This window comes from Amblyraja radiata, chromosome 6 (genome assembly GCF_010909765.2).
Source record: "Amblyraja radiata isolate CabotCenter1 chromosome 6, sAmbRad1.1.pri, whole genome shotgun sequence".
In the NCBI taxonomy this organism is placed as follows: Eukaryota; Metazoa; Chordata; class Chondrichthyes; order Rajiformes; family Rajidae; genus Amblyraja; species Amblyraja radiata.
Genome location: NC_045961.1, coordinates 73,081,197 through 73,099,077, shown reverse-complemented (window position 1 = coordinate 73,099,077; position 17,881 = coordinate 73,081,197).

The window sequence follows — 17,881 nt, the reverse complement described above, 5'->3', positions numbered from 1 at the left end:
CAATTACACAATGATGAAGAATAGTAATAATGTTTAGCAGGTTTTACGGGAAACCATCTTCATTCCTGGGCTCAGTACAATCCAATGTCATTAAATTATTTTGATAACAGACACCATGCCCCATGTTAGTGCTCATCCAAGGCAACACCACAGTAAGGTGGCCAAATTACTTCTCTTCTGCAAGAACTGATGAAAATAACAAACAAAATCAGTGCACAAGAAGTTCTGTAACGTTAAGTCATGCCCAGAAGAGCAGTTGTCAGTTGATCTAACCTCATGCAAATCCATTAAATCAGTGCAAAATTCACAGTCTAGAGCATTATTTATCGATGTAGTATGTGAGGGTGGTATCTGGGATTGTATTAACACATTCCAGAAGTTCACCCACATTCGACAACTTTCTGTTTCATTAGGCTTAGTAGGGTATACTAAGAAGAACAAGTACGAAGAGCTGGTCATAGACTGACGTAAGCAGGGCTGGAAGGCAAGGTGTATGCCCATCGTGGTTGGCTGCTGAGGTTTTGCAGGGCAATCACTCTACAAAGCCTTGAGTGCACTGGGTATCAACAGAATGGAGAGGAGAAGAGCCATCAAGAACACCACAGAGGCAGTGGAGAAAGCCTCGAGATGGCTCTGGATCAGGAGAGGAGGTCCATGGGGAGGTTCGAATGCCACCTGAACACAAGTCGTGGTCTGATCAACCATGGCTGGGTCACCTGGGTGATGGTGTCTGATGTTGAAAAACCCGAAACACCCAATGACCGCAGGTTACATCACTAATGATGTGTTCAGGAGCATCAATAGGTGTATTTTTATCAATCACATTAGGCCACATAAATCCTCCATTCATCTTCAATAATCTGGCACAGATTTATCATGGCAATGATGCAACATGATAATTGGAAACATCAGTCCTATTACACACACTTCTAGCATATAAAGAAACAAGTCTGAGTTGGATACAATGCCTTCAACTGGAAGAGGACAGTTTAGGTGCAAGCAAAGCCCAGGTCCTCCATATCTGTTGTACAACAAATTTGATAGAAATTCAAAGAGAATATTGAATGACCATAATTATTGCAGTGAATGGTCTGATAATATTTAAACATTTGTGGACTAATAAGCTTTCTTTGTTAAGAGGACAGTACAGGCATGTAACCAAATGCATCCATTTAATGTTGCCTCGTAGTAAGGGAATGAAAGAGGGCCTGTGGCATTTTATGCCAAACTACTTGTAATTTTTTAATTTACCTCAGGCTCGTGATTTCCAAACGATTGTAGCGATTTATCCCATTCATCTACAGCATGTTTTGAGAATGCTCATTATAAACTTTGAAACCTTTATGGCCTTCTGTTAACCTGATTTTTACACATTTCCTGCCCTTACTCCACTGCCCACCATTGATCCATTGCCAAGCTACTGAACCCATAGTAGATCTCCCCTTTAAATTATATTTTGTGTTTTTTCAACCAATGGACATTGAATATTTCTGCACATCATGTCGTTTTAACATTCACCTTAAAAGGAATAGAAATTGTACATTAAATGCCCCAGTTAATTGCTGCTCTTTTGGCAGTTATGCAAAAAAGCAATTACTATTTCTTCTTTAAGGTGACATTTAAGCAACTTTTAAATCAGCATGTGGACATGCAGGAAATTGAGAGGTATGAATCACATGCAGGCAGAGATTAGTTTATATTGGCATAATTTGGCTCACACATTATGGGCCAAAGGGTCTGTTCCTGTGTCGTATTGTTCTATGTTCTTGTGTGACTATTGTCAAAAGGTTTGCACAGCATACAGAGTAGTATGTGAGCTTATGCAACACCATTTACTGAGTTAGCAGCAAAATACTAACTGTGTAATCTGTGTGTGTGTGTGTGTGTGTGTGGGTGTGTGTGTGTGTGTGTGTGTGTGTGTGTGTGTGTGTGTGTGTGTGTGTGTGTGTGTGTGTGTGTGTGTGCGTGCGTGTGTGTGTGTGCGTGCGTGTGTGTGTGTGTGTGCATTTATTTGTTTGTGTGTGATCACATCTACTCGAAGAAACAACGCGCTAACGGGAATAGTTTTACATATTCCGGTGGAGATTTACCCCCTGGAGTCAAAAATTGGCTTACCTGAAAATGTTGAGCTTTATTTCTTATTTCTGAAAATGTTCAAAAATGTCCAATAACTTAGAAAATAAATGAGCTGATAACGTCACAATGGAATGTGAAGGGGCTGTCCCACTGTGGCGACCTAATCCGCGAGTTCAGAAGAGTGTCTTCGACCTTCAAGCACGAGGGCATTCGCCTGGAAAACCTGGAGCTGGATCGACCGTCAGCGATGAAACCGCGAGCTGGATCAACTGACTGCACACACACACACACAAACACATCGCAAAGGTGGGGGCCAGGGAAAGCGGGGGAGCGCTGCCTGACATTCACACCCGTGATGAAGAGGAAAGTAAAAGACGACTGCACAGTGTACGTTGTCCTTTAGAGAGCGCGGGGGGAAGGAGAGAGAAGGGGAGAGAAGGGAAGTGGAGAGAAGGGAAGTGGAGAGAAGGGGAGAGAAGGGGGGGTGAGGGGGGTAGAGGGGGGAGAGAGGGGAGAAGGAGTGGAGACACTTTTAAGAAGTCAGACAATGTTTAATAAAGTTTAGCGGGCATTTTACCTACCGGTCGGTTTTCATTGGTTCTGAAAACTCCAATGAGCCAATTAAAATGCCTGGTCAGCGAAGGAGATTGCCTACGGCTGCCCTCGACTGCCTGTAACTAAATATCGACCCCACTCCACTGCACTACGAGTTAAAAAGAACCATGCAGACAAAATTTTACTCGCGGAAGATTTTTCAACATGCTGAACAATTTTCCGCGACCTAGCTGAGGCCGCGAGTATTTTGGGAACTTCCCTCGAGCATGAAGGAGAGTTCCAGTGACCTCATAGGAACTCCAAGGCCATGTGTCGACCATGATACAAGTTTGAGTCAAGGTCAAACTCTTCTAAACTCGCAGATTAGGTCGCCGCAGTGGGACAGCCCCTTGAGGAGTATAAAATGCTACTTATGTAGGATTCATTTTTCATTTTTCAACTAATCCAGGCAAACTAACTCGACTGATTCATGCAAACATTTTTCTCCCAAACTTTTGATTCGTGTATATTATCTTTTCTCTACTTAGACAAACCTATCCTTATTACTGTAAAACTCTGATCTTGGGTGTGTGTGTGTGTGTGTGTGTGTGTGTGTGTGTGTGTGTGTGTGTGTGTGTGTGTGTGTGTGTGTGTGTGTGTGTGTGTGTGTGTGCGTGCGTGCGTGCGTGCGTGCGTGCGTGCGTGCGTGCGTGTGTGTGTGTGTGTGTGTGTGTGTCTGTCTTTATTTGTTTGTGTGTGATCACATCTACTTGAAGAAACTACGCGCTAACGGGAATATTTTTCCATATTCCGGTAGAAATGTACCCCCCCCCCCCTCGACTCGCAGTCCTTTTATCTCCTCCCGCTCACCGTCGCCCCCCACGCTCGTCCTGGCCCCGCCCGTCCGCTCGCCCTGGTCCCGCCCACTCGCCGTGGACCTACCTGCTCGCAATCGGCCCTGCTCGGCCGGCTGTCCGCCCCGCGCTCGAAGTCCTTGGGTCCATGACCGCCCACCCGGCAGCGGCCTCCCTCAGTTCCATGTCCGCCCGCAGCCCTCTCTCTATCTCTGCACTCGAGCGAACCAGCCCTCCCCTGCGATGAGCCCTAACTTTCGGGCTCTGGACTGAAGTCGCTGAACACGCAGTCATTTGGTTGACACATACCCGCTCCCCATTACCCTCTTGCTCTCTCCCTCTCTGTGCCTCTGTGTCCCTCTCTGTGCCTCTATGTCCCTCTCTAAGCCTCTGTGTCCCTCTCTGTGTGCCTCTGTGTCCCTCTCTGTGTCCCTCTCTGTGCCTCTGTGTACCCCTCTGTGCCTCTGTGTACCCCTCTGTGCCTCTGTGTACCCCTCTGTGTACCTCTGTGCCCCCCCCTGTGCCTCTGTGTCCCTCTCTGTGCCTCTGTGTCCCCCTTTATGTCCCTCTCTGTGCCTCTGTGTCTCACTCTGTGCCTCTGTGTCTCACTCTGTGACCCTCTCTGCGCTTCTGTCACTCTTTGTGCCTCTGTGTCCCTCTCTGTGCCCCTGTGTCCCTGTCTGTGCCTCTGTGTCCCTCTCTGTGCCTCTGTGTCCCTCTCTGTGCCTCTGTATCCCTCTCTGTGCCCCTGTGTCCCTCTCTGTGCCTCTGTGTCCCTCTCTGTGCCTCTGTGTCTGTCTCTCTCTACCCCTCCCCCTCCCTCTCGAGCTGCACCTGTGAGTTGGGGGCAATGCATGAGTGGATAGGGCAGGGGATGGGATAAAAGGAGTGAATGAATAATATTAATATAATATCAATGGGGGTGGTTTGTGTGTGTGTGTGGAAGTCGTTAGTGTGTTTGTGTGTGTGTGTGTGATGCCACAGGCCACCCCTCCCTCCACAACCGCGCGTTGAGGGGACGGGACCCAAATGGTCCCCCTTGGTCTAGTGGCTCTGAAAATTCACAGAATACTGACAGTGGTTCGAACTGGCTAATGCAAAGTTTTGACAAATCTTCCCATTCATTTTACAGCTGTGCAAGACATTGGTGAGAACATACCTGGAGTATGGTGTGGTTCTAGTCGTCATTCTATGGGAAGGCTGTGATAACGCTAGAGCAAGTGCAGAGAAGATTCACAGGATGTTTCTGAGGCTGCAGGACAAGAATTGGTACTAGGAATAGGCTGGACCTGCCTTCCCTGGAGTGAAGGAAGCTGAGGGGTCATCTAATGGAGGTTTATAAAATAACGAGGATGCAGTTAAATGGTACTAGTTCCAGTAGGCAACTTGATAGTCTCCTTGGCATGGGCAAGTTGAGTTGAAGGACTAGTCATAAGGTGATATGGAATAGGAATATAATTAGGCCATTCGGCCCATCAAGTCTACTCCACGATTCAATCATGGTTGATCTATCTCTCCTCCTAACTCCATTCTCCTGCCTTCTCCCCATAACCTCTAACCCCTGTACTAATCAAGAATCTATCTCTGCCTTAAAAATATCCAGTGACTTGGCCTCTGTAGCCTTTGGTGGCAAAGAATTCCACAGATTCACCACCCTCTTACTAAATAAATTTCACCTCATCTCCTTCCTAAAATAACGTCCTTTAATTCAGAGGCTATGCTCTCTAGTTCTAGACTCTCCCACTAATGGAAACATCCTCTCCACATCCACTATATCCAAGCGTTTTGTTATTCTGTATGTTTCAATGAGGTCCTCCCTCATTCTTCTAAACTCTAGCGATTATAGGCCCCGTGCCAACAAATACATCCATGCTAACTTACCATATGAATCTGTGAGTTCACTAAAAGTTTGATCCTTCATTTTGAGGCATAGAATATACAGTACAGAACCAGGCATTTTGGTTTCTCATCCATGCTCAACATCAAGTTTCTATTTATACTAATCCTACATAAGCACTTTTCGTTCTCCTCACATTCCCATCAACGTTTCCAAAATTTACTCTGGGGAAATTGCAGTGGTCAATTAACCTAACAACCAATCTGTGTTTGGGATGTGGAAAGAATTTGGAGCACCTGGAGGAAACCGCAAAGGCAAAGGGAGAACATGTGACTTCATGAAGACAGCACTAGAGGTCAGGATTAAACCTGGGTTGCTGTGTCTGAAGCACTCGTTCAACCAGCTGTGCCACTGTGCTGATCCATAATGCTGTTTTATCCTTAATTATTACATGAACCCCTAATCTAAATTGAAATACCATTAAGGGCCTGTCCCACGAGCATGCGACTGCATGCGGCAAGCGCGACCAAACCGGAAGCGGGGGCTGCGCGGGGGCCAAGCGGAGGTCGAGTGATCCCCGTACAGGGCCAGTCCCACCAGCATGCGACTGCATGCGGCGAGCGCGACCAAACTGGAAGCGGAGGCCGCGCGGAGGTCGAGTGATCCCGTACGAGTTGACGTGAAGTTCGAGCAAAGTCTGCGGGAAGTTCGCTCGTGACGTACGGCGTCAAGACGCTGCGTACAGCGTCAAGACACTGCATACGGCGTCAAGACGCTGTGCACATCTGTCGAGGCCGTGCGTACGGCCTCAATGTGGCTGCGGGCCGGCAGGTCGTTGCCGCGCAGAATTTTTGGACAGTGTCAGTTTTTCGAAGCTCGGCGTGATGTCGGGACCAGCTCCGCACAACTCCTTACGGCTCCGGCGATCAAAGTGGGACAGGCCCCGCGAGGCCGTACGGCTCAAGCGACCACGTTAGGTTGCGCTTGTCGCATGCTCGTGGGACAGGCCCTTAACAGTCTAATATGTTCATTATGTGGAAGATGTAAAGAATATTTTCCCAGCTCCATTAAAGGGTCTAACTTGAAGTGTTATAGTTGTTTCTCTTTCTACAGATGAAATGTTTTTGCCAAGTAGGACTAAAGAGAAATCCTAGGCACTTTGTACATGCATTAAATACAAGAGGGTAGCTAAGGAGACATCAGATCCACAAAAGGACAAAGGAGGGAAATTATGCATGGACCAAGAGGAAAAACAATATCCTTAGAATGACATGGAGGACAGAATGACCAGGGAAGGTTATGCTGACATTCTAGGGCATGTGATAACACGATGAAGATGTTGTGTGTTTTGATGAACAAGTCCCAGAGATTGATGGGATCTATCCGAGGATTTGAAGAGTGTAAAAAGAAGGCACTGGCTAGGGCACCGGCAGAGACCTTTACACACAGGTAAGGTCTCAAATGATGGGATAATAGCCAAAATTATTTAAGAAGGAACTGCAGATGCTGGAAAATCGAAGGTAGACAAAAATGCTGGAGAAACTCAGCGGGTGCAGCAGCATCTATGGAGCGAAACGTTGGCCTGAAACGTTGCCTATTTCTTTCGCTCCATAGATGCTGCTGCACCCGCTGAGTTTCTCCAGCATTTTTGTCTACCAGCCAAAATTATTTGTTTGTTTAAGAAGGGCAATAGAAACTAACCAGAAAATTATAGGAGGTGTAAACCTTACATCAGACCTAAGGGATTTTATTTACTTGCATTTGGTAAAGCCTGGTCTTTTAGTGATAGACTGCGTGGCTTTGTATAGGAGAGGTTAAGCATTACAAACTTGATTGTGATGTTTGAAGAGGTGATGAAGGTGATTGACGATGGCAGACTAGTGGATATTGTCTCCAGGTATTTTGGTAAATCATTCAACAGTATCCCTTATGGTAGGGTGATCCAAAAGGTTAAGCCACATGGGAGCCATGGAGAATTGGTGGCTTAGATTCAAATTCTGTCTGGTCATAGAAAACAGAGGATGGTGGTGATGGGATATTATTCTGACTGGAGGTCTCTGACCAGTGGTTATATATATAACTAGACCAAGTGGGACCCGTTGGGTCTCTGTCACACAGGAGGCCTGATCTCCCAATGCAACCCGTTCCCCAATGCAATATTGCACCACTAACCCATAGCCCCCATGGGAGGTGTGGTCCTCCAACTCAACCTGTTCCCAAATGAAAGATTCAAGCACTCCCCTGCCTCCCCCAGCAGTGGACTTTAAAAAAATTCCAATTGCACTTCCCCTGCCTGCCGTAGCAGTCCCAATTGCAATACCAATTTGCCCTCCCCCTTGTGTTGAAGCACTTGCTGTGACATCCTATTGAGGTGAAAGGTTCAGAGTGTTCCAGTCTTGCAACTTTGTATCGAAGTGTGTTGGAAGCTGGCAGGAAGGATTTTAACAGTAAAAATCTTGTTAAAGTTCGCATTCTTAAAGCTTTAATCAACAATAACGTGAAATATAGCATCATCACTGGAAGCTGCTGGAAAAGCTCTCTGTGAGAAGCTGTGGTTACCGTTGGCAACATCCCATTGTGATGTCATTGTGGCACTTGGCAGTTTGAGAGCCCATTGTGATTGGTGCATTGTGAGTGGCATTGTGACATCTTCACTGGAAGCTGCTGGAAAAAGGCTCTGTGTGAGAAGCTGTGGTTACCATTGGCAATATCCTATTGTGATGTCATTTGTAAATTAGATCCATTGTGATTGGACGTCTGTGAGATGGCATTGAGACATCATCACTGGAAGCTGCTGGAAAAAAGACTCTCTGTGAGAAGCGGTGTTTGGCTTTTATAAAACTATAATCATGAATAACTCGTGAACTATAGGATGAAATCTTAAAGTGAAAGCATGGATGGCAAAAATGTGTTAGAATATGTAACATTTTAAGCACTATCGCATAGCTTTTTGAGGAAGATACAAAACATTCACGCACATGCACACAAGATGAGAAAATAGATAGATAGATAGATAGATAGATAGATAGATAGATAGATAGATAGATAGATAGATAGATAGATAGATAGATAGATAGATAGATAGATAGATAGATAGATAGATAGATAGATACTTGGAATTCGCTGCCAGGAAAAGTGGCAGAAGCATATGTTAGCAATTCTAAAGAGGCATTTGGATGTTCACAGGCAATGTATATAGACCATATTCACACAGATTGGGCTTAGTTTTAATTGGTATTGTGTTCAGCACAGACACCATGACTGCAGGACATGTCCTTGTGCTGTAATGTTCTATGTTCTACATCCTAAAGCAATAACAAATTCTATTTATCTGGGATATTTAACATGCAAAAATGTCTCAAGGTTATCAAACTAAAGGTTGCCACTTAACCACAGCAGCAGGTATTGCAATAGATGACCATGAAGTTTGATCAAGGAGATAGGTTTTAGGGAGTGTAATGAAAGAGGTGAAAAAAGCAATGAGATGGGAGATGTAGGGAGGGAATACCAGTACCCAGAGCCCAGGTGGCCTAGGTGGCCAAAGGGTTTATTTCTATGCTTCATTATTCTATGACTACAATTGCAGAGCTAAAATGGTAAAAGTTATTATCAGAAGAGAAACATGGTTCTTCTTCCTCGTGTCCGGCCATCTTCTATATTACGTCTTTCAGGTCGGTCAGTGACAGTTGACGGTCGGTGGTTGCAGAATTGGCTACTTCAGTCAGTCACTGTGGTACAGTTTCTGTCATCAGCATTGCCCGAGATATGCCATGTGGAGGCTTCTGCTTGCATCCTAGAAACATGGTTAGAACGCAAATAAAAGCTTTTCACTCTACCTTATTACACATGTTGACAATAAACTAAACTAAATATTTGCTTCTGCATTTTGGGGTATATGTGGCTATCTTTCTGCACAATGATCAAATGAAATAAAACCTATTCCAAATTTCAGAAGTATGCTCTACGTTGTAGCATGGCATGCCTTCTATATTGATTCTTGCTCTGTGTTTGTGAATGTGGCACAGAAGTTATTAGTTAGAGCTTCAGGCAGAAATCATGGTCACCTACCAAAAACAATTCAAGTGAAATTGTAAACAGCATGTTCAAAATGACTTCCCCCCAGACTTGTAGCTAACGCCTTTCAACTAGCCAGCCCTTGGTTATTTTTTATTTATCTAAAGCAAGCTGTACAGGGAGCCAGCAATCATGGCAAATGGCAATTTGTAAGCATCGTCAGTAATAAACATACACTATTCACAAATGCCTCCTGTTCTGTTGCAGGATGTGAGAAAGCATAAGTCAACCTTTCACTGACACATGTGGATAACTGTGTTTCTGGCAGTATTTTCTCGCTTCTTCTGTCACTCAGTGGACGTTGCTTGCCAAAAATAGAAGCCTCTATCCATCCAAAGGCTATGCATTTGATTTTTTTGAATAGCAAATCGAAAAACAAAAATCCATTCCATTCTCATGCTCAGTCATGTCTGTTCTGATATCAACATCAGACACAACTCCAGATGGCTTCCCATCAGCATGAGTTCCAGATCTGTTGCATTTCCTGCACTCTGCTCCCATCCCATCTTCCAAAGCAAAGATAAGGTGCAACCCCTCTTCCATCCCACCAGTCTCTACATTCAAAGGATCATCCTCTGTAATGTTTGTCATCTTTGTTGTGGTGCTACCACAAAAGACAACTTCACTGCCTATTCCTTATCAGCTTCAAATGGAACTATTTCCCACAATCAATTCCCCTTCTCCTGACATTTTACTATGCACCTGTAGGAGATGCAACAGCCACACTTTTATTGTATCCCTTTCCACCATCTAATGACTCAGACAATCCTTCCATGTGAAGCAGCTGTTTCCATGTATCTTTTCTACTTTAGTTTATTGCATTTGGTGCTCATATTGTTGTCTCCACTCTATGGTAATTTCTGTCACAACTTTGTAGTACAACCTCTTTCAATCCACAACAGTGACCTTGATCTTCTGTCCATTCTAGTTGAATGTCAGTTTAAGTCTCCACCCCACATATTCCAACCTCTCTGTCTTTGGACCCGTGCTCTGTTCCAATGAAGCCCAAAGTGAGTTTGAGGTGTGACGTCTCATATTCTGACCTGATACATTCCAGCCCGCAGGTCTCAACATTGCAATGAACAAATTTGGATACCAGCCTCACATGTTTGCATCAGAACTGGCCTGTACTAATGAAAGGGAATCACATCAGTTTTTTTTCCCCTTTTTACTGATGTTGTCTGATTTAGTTTAGTTTAGTTTAGTTTAGTTTTGTTTAGAGATATAGCATGGAAACAGGCCCTTCGGCCCACCGCGTCTGCACCAACCAGCGATGCCCACACATTAACGCCATCCTACACACACTAAGGATAATTTTACACATACCAATCCAATTAACCTACAATACCTCTTTGGAGTGTGTGAGGAAGCCAAAGATCTCGGAGAAAACCCACGCAGTCATGGCAAGCGCCATAAGGTAGCAACTCTACCAATGAGCCACTGTGGCCCACGCAGGTCTCAGAGAGAATGTACAAACTCCATACCGGCAGCACCTGTAGTCAGCAATTTGCAAATGATCTGCCGAGTATTTTGATTATTCTCTTTTATTTCAGATTTCCAGCAACCATAGAATTTTGTAACACATAATTTCACCATTGCTTTATTTTTCCTCTCTCGATTGTGTGTCACATGATTAAATTTCCTCTGGATGGATGAGTAACAGGTAACAAGCCTTCAATTCCCATTCAGTGAGCATCACTACTTATTGTGTCATTCATTCTCTCCAGATCTCCACATATACATAGACATTTCCCTCTTTCTCTCGACCAACCCCCATTCTACCCCCAACCCCCAAAACGCGTTTGATTTCCAGCTTTCCCCAATTGAAATGAACGATCATTGACCTGAAGTATTAGATTTGTTTTTCTCTCTATGGATACTGCCTGACTTACTGAGTGTTTCCAGTCATTTCTGTTTTTATATTAAATAGAAAATAGTGGTTGGAAATGTATCCATTACAGATATAACAATTTAATTGTAAATGCTGCTCATCTGTTTGTGTTTGATGTCTGACCTATTGAGTTTCTATTCATTTAGAGTTGGTTGTCCCTTGTTTGCCCTTACATATTTAATTTCCTGACCTTTTCCAAAGGACATTGCAACTCTAATTATGATTGTGGAATGCCAGAAAGTTCACTCGCTTTTGCATCTGCAGCAGCTTTTGAGTGCTTCCAGCTGAGCAAAACTGCTGGTGTCAGAAATTGCAGAAATGAACAGGATTCTTCAAGACTAGAATATTAACTATTTTATTTCTGAAGCGGCATTGCATTAGTAACAAAAAAGGAAACTGATATCTTGTCTCTAAAAATAAGTTCACGTATTATGATGCAAAAGGGATGCAGCATTAATTTGCTATGCTTCTCAAATTTCATGAAGTTCCTCAAACAAAAACAAAAATCAAGTATTAGATTATGATATTAATGAATCATGTTCAATAATTTCCAATAAGGATGACAACTTGGAGGCATAAGAAATTGTAGATGCTGGAATCTTGAGCAAAACACAAAGTGCTGGAAGAACTCAATGGGTCAGGCAGTATCAGTGGAGGGAATGGACAGATGACGATTCAGGACAGACCCTTCTTAAGACCCTAGGAATTATACTTATCTGACTAGAAATATCAGTGCCCTGAAAGGTAGAGTAGAATAGTGCAAAAGTTCTGGAGTAGCTATTTGTTTCTTCACTGTGCTAGGACATCAGGAGGCTAGCCAAAACCATCAGGGGAGTGGAGGAAGATGGAGGGAGGGTTATAGGAAGCAGGACCAGAGTTGAGGAGAGTAGAATCAGAGGGGGGTTGTTACTTGGCGGTTTGAGGAGACCACAGTTGGTTTTGTGGTCACTTTTATACAATGGAGGAGCTGGATAATGTAAGTACATTTTCTCAGTTACTGCCAATTACAGCCTACTTTGGCACTTTGGGATTGCGATGACATTCTTCTGGGAATTCACTACGATGTACATTCTCGGGCCAACAGAACAAAATGGAGGTCAAACCAAGCCACATTTGAAACCCTTTGCTCCATATCAGGACTCACCACTGAGTCCAAGAGTGTTCTGTTTCGTACTGAGCTGAGGGCTATATATATTATGTTGCATGAAAACAGTGCGCTTATTTCTTTAATTCTTCACAGCTGAGTCAAGATTACGAGAGAGAGAGGAAGGATCTAGTACTTTGTGAAATCAAGTGATATTTGGTCAAAATTGGTGACAAAATCTGAAGTACTCATGCTGATCAAATGATATCTGCTGGAGATGAAACCAATTCTGAATGGTTATCCATGTAAGCATTTGCAATGAAATCTCATGTAGGTGTAGATATGTTTGGTGGCTTCCAGAACAAGCAAATTGAACATCAAAAGATACAAAATTTCTGGATGTCCTAGATGCTGGAACCTTGAGCAAAAGCCTTGGAGCGAGGTCAGCAGTGAGGTAGTATTTATGGAGGAAAATGGACAGATGACATTTTGTTGTCGGGGCCTATCTGAACACTGATCAGTTCCCGTTGAGATCCTCCTGTACTTTGAAATTGAACTACAAATTTGGATGTATGAAGGAAGGGAATATCTTTAAAGTAATTTACGCTGAACAGGCAATATATGAACAAGTAGAACACACTCCACTTGCAAAAGTTGTATTCAATGGATATGAATTTGGGGAAGAAAGAACTATGCCCAAAATCTGCTATATTACACCTTTAACTTTAGCAAGCAACCAAAAATAAGGGTCATAAGGTCATATGTGATAGGAGAAGAATTAGGCCATTCGGCCCATCAAGTCTACTCCACCATTCAATCATGGCTGATCTATTTAACCCCATTCTCCTGCCTTCTCCCCATAACCTCAGAACCCATACTAATCAAGAATCTATCTATCGCTGTCTTTAAAATATCCACTGACTTGGACCTCCACAGCCTTCTGTGGCAAAGAATTCCACAGATTCCACCCTTTAGATAAGGATCTTTAGATAAGAGACTGAAGAAGGGCCTTGACTTGAAATGTCACCTACTGTATCTATATTCTCCAGAGAAGCTGCCTGACCTGCTGAGTTAATCCAGCACTTTGTGTCCTTTTGTGTATTAACTAGCATCTGCAGTTCGTTGTTTCTACAAAGATACATTTCTATCCCATTTGCACTGATGAACTGAACAAGCTATACAGATACAATTCTACATTCTAGAAATGGTTATGTCAAAATGAATACCTTACTTAAAGAGTCAGGTTTAAATATGTTGTTTTTTATGAGTGACAGTTTTAAAATAAAATTAATTGAATAATACATTTAAATTAAGCTCTACATTTGTAACCGTGATGTAATCACTAGCCCAATCGCCTTTGAAACCATTAACTCATTGAAGATATTTTTAACACAAATAAAGTTGTCCAATTATTTTCACATTGCCAGTGTGGGAGAAGCTGTATAAACTTGATAATGCTATCCCTTTATTGTTGTCACATGCACCAAGGGAGAGTGACAATAATAAATAACAAATAACCGTAGAAGAAATTTGTACATTTCTCTCAACGACAGGAGAGTTGCTGGATGGCTATCATTGCATGCATAATATGTGCACAGTACTGTAGGTCAGATGTATAATTAACATGTCAAATATTCTGGCAGGTCCTCTGACTTAAATTGTACACAAATACGAATCCTATATTCTATTGCAATCCAAAGAATGACCTAATACTTAAACAACACTATAGAAGACTAGAGTCAACTTAAATCCATTCAATAAGTATAATCCAAGGACAACCATGCAAAGTGATGTTTTTGTCCTTCATTATTTGAAACTCCCATATTTTTAAAAATACATTTTGGATATCTTTTTTTTGTCTTCTTACACTCTGGCTTGGCTGCAAATTCTTATTAATAATGATGTAAAAAACAATGTCGATATTCAATGCTTTTCCCAGTAGAAAGTTTCTGTCATGAGCTGATTAACGTAATTTTGTTTGAATCTTGTGTTTAAATGACAATAAACGGCATACTGATTCTGATTCTGATTCTGATTCTGATTAGTTTAATACATTATATTATTGTACAATAGATTATACCCAAATGATCAGCGTACTTGCCACATCTTCCTCATGCTCTCCATGATTACGATGATGGGATGAAAATAAACTTTTGTAGACATAACTATCTTACAATTTGACCTTAGTTCAATAAGCATTTCAAATCCAGGGATGTATGGATTCTGTATGGCTGTGAGCCCAAGTTGCAATTGACAACCCCATGCTTTAATATCTAATGTCTTGCCCTTAGTTTACATGGGTACTTAATGGATTTGCGTAAAATTACTTTATTTGCAATTGTGTATAGAAATTCATACAAATCTATGACACAGAAGGGAGGCTGTCTTGAACAGAAATGTTAACTAATTTAAACTGGAAAAGATTTCACGCTAGCTTCCTCCTCGAGATAAAGAAATGTATTATTTTAACTTTCACGATCAATATAATTTAAAAAGGCTATATATCCCCTCTACAAGCAAAATATTAAATAATATGATTACTATTCAGTACTGACATCCTGCTTTCTCTTCCATGTGTATGCAGGAGACAAAGTATTTATCCCATTTAGCATATAAAACAACTTAAGGTTTTCAGAATGGTGCCCACATTTAGTGAAATCTCTGATGACTAATCCAAGATGCTTCATAGTTTTTTATCTTCCTCCCTTGACTGATACTTTCAGGGATTAAAGGCTTGGACCTGGATTTGCCTGCTAATAGAAACAGGATCAAATGCAAGTTACAACCAAAAATCAATGCAATGTAACTAAGTAAATCTGAGCAGTTGATACTTAGGTCATGATAGACAGCTCATCAAGCTGACCCCAGCTATATAGGTTATCTGATCCTCACTCAAGGGTAAGGTATTTTGAGCCCTGTGTAAATCCTGAACACAAAACATAAGATATGGGATTTTCTTTTGCTTTCCCAGCATTAATGTGAAGTGTGTACTACAAGAGAGGTGCCTTCCAGCAAAGTAACTTACCTTATTCCAGAGTGTCGATTTTCCCTTGTGTAACAAGGATGAAAAATAAAGGTTTCAATGTTACATAGCCTGAAACTCTGATAAAATCATGACTCCACAAATAGAACATCGCGAGCAAGTGAAGATATTTTAAGTTTAGACAGGACTTGGACAACAATCATGTGTCTAACATAGAAATTATACTTCTGATAATAGAGGGCTTCATATGAAATGGTGAAAATGGTGCACTGTGCAAATTTGCTTAATGAAACAGCTCTGTTTCACTAATATAAAACTTTATGCAGTTTAAACCAATTGTTATAATCTAGGATCTTAATTTTACACAGAGATATTATTGCCGAGAAATTCTAGTCCATTCGTGCAGACCTGTTGGTTGGCCCCAGCAATGTCCCATTTCAATTTGTGGCCTCTTGTTACAAATATGTGACTCACCCTGTACCGAGGTCATGGGACTTTGGTATCATATGGCCAGCAATGATTGAATGCTAAGGAGGGTGTGTGACGATTTCAGGATGCTAAACCAAGGGCTCAGATGCTAGGACTTTGGCAATTGCAACGCCATGGATATCTGATCAAAATGTGGCCCATCAGATGGTTGTTACAATAACAAGGATGTCACTTAAGATGAAGGTGGGGTGTTAATTTACCTGCCCAACAATTTTGTTTGTTTCAGGTTGTCCAGGTTGGGCCTGGAACGACAATTTAATTGTATCAGGGCATATGGGAGATTGAAGCCTGATACGGCCCTGTAACCCAAAACAACTTGAAAATGTCACTGTAAAAACAACAAACTGTAGATGCTGGTTTACAAGAGAAGACTCAAAGAAAGACACAAAATGGTGGAGTAACATAGAAAACATAGAAAATAGGTGCAGGAGTAGGCCATTTGGCCCTTCGAGCCTGCACCGCCATTCAATATGATCATCCAACTCAGTATCCTGTACCTGCCTTCTCTCCATACCCCCTGATCCCTTTAGCCACAAGGGCCACATCTAACTCCCTCTTAAATATAGCCAATGAACTGACCTCAACTACCTTCTGTGGCAGAGAATTCCACAGATTCACCACTGTGTGAAAAATGTTTTTCTCATCTCGGTCCTAAAAGACTTCCCCCTTATCCTTAAACTGTGACCCCGTGTTCTGGACCTCCCCAACATTGGGAACAATCTTCCTAAATCTAGCCTGTCCAACCCCTTAAGAATTTTGTAAGTTTCAATAAGATCCCCCCTCAATCTTCTAAATTCTAGCGGGTACAAGCCGAGTCTATCCAGTCGTTCTTCATATGAAAGTCCTGCCATCCCAGGAATCAGTCTGGTGAACCTTCTCTGTACTCCCTCTATGTCAAGAATTTCTTTCCTCAGATTAGGAGACCAAAACTGTACACAATACTCCAGGTGTGGTCTCACAAAGGCCCTGTACAACTGCAGTAGAACCTCCCTGCTCCTATACTCAAATCCTTTCGCTATGAATGCTAACATACTATTCACTTTCTTCACTGCCTGCTGCACCTGCATGCCTACTTTCAATGACTGGTGCACCATGACACCCAGGTCTCGTTGCATCTCCCATTTTCCTAATCGGCCACCATTTAGATAATAGTCTACTTTCCTTTTCTTGCCACCAAAGTGGATAACCTCACATTTATCCACATTATACTGCATCTGCCATGCATTTGCCCACTAACCCAACCTATCCAAGTCACCTTGCAGCTTGCAGCCTTGCAGCCTCCTTGCATCCTCCTCACAGCTAACACTGCACCCCAGCTTTGTGTCATCCGCAAGCTTGGAGATGTTAGTCAGGAGGTCAGGCGGAATCACCAGAGAAATTGGACAGATGACGTTTTGAGTTGGGGCCCATCTTCAGACTGATTGTAGTAGGTGGAGGGGGAAAAATGGAAGCAAAAAGAGGCAGAACAATTCATGGCTGGCAACAGATAACATCAGGTGAGGAGGTTCCTTGATAGGCAGATTATAGATGCAGGTGAGAGCCCAAGAGGGTTACATAGTTGTGAACTGTGAAGTTCATTAACTAAATTTTGGTGGAGTGGAGTGGGGGAAACTGGTGCAAGGTCAGTCAGAGTTCATGGAAAAGGAGTATAGGGAGTAAAAAGGCAGGGGGGGGTGTGTTGGGTGGGGGGGGGAGGGGTGTAAAGTGGAGAGGGAAGTGAGGTGGTCATAGAAGTTACCTAAAATTGGAGAAGTCGGTCGGTTGTAAGATACCCCGGCAAAATGTGTGTGGCCTCATTCTGGCAATAGAGGAGGACAGGACTAAAAGGTCAGTATGGGAATGGGAAGGGGAGTTAAAATGGTTTGCAAGCTTGAGATCCAGTAGGCCTTGGAGGACCGAGCGTACGAGCATAATGTTGTCAGCAAAATGGTTGCCGAATCTACGCTTGGTCTCACTGATGTACAAGAGCCTGCATCGGGAATACCGGATGCAATAGATGAGGTTAGAGGAGGCACATGTGAACCTCTGGCTCACCTCGAAGGATTGCTGGGATTCCTAG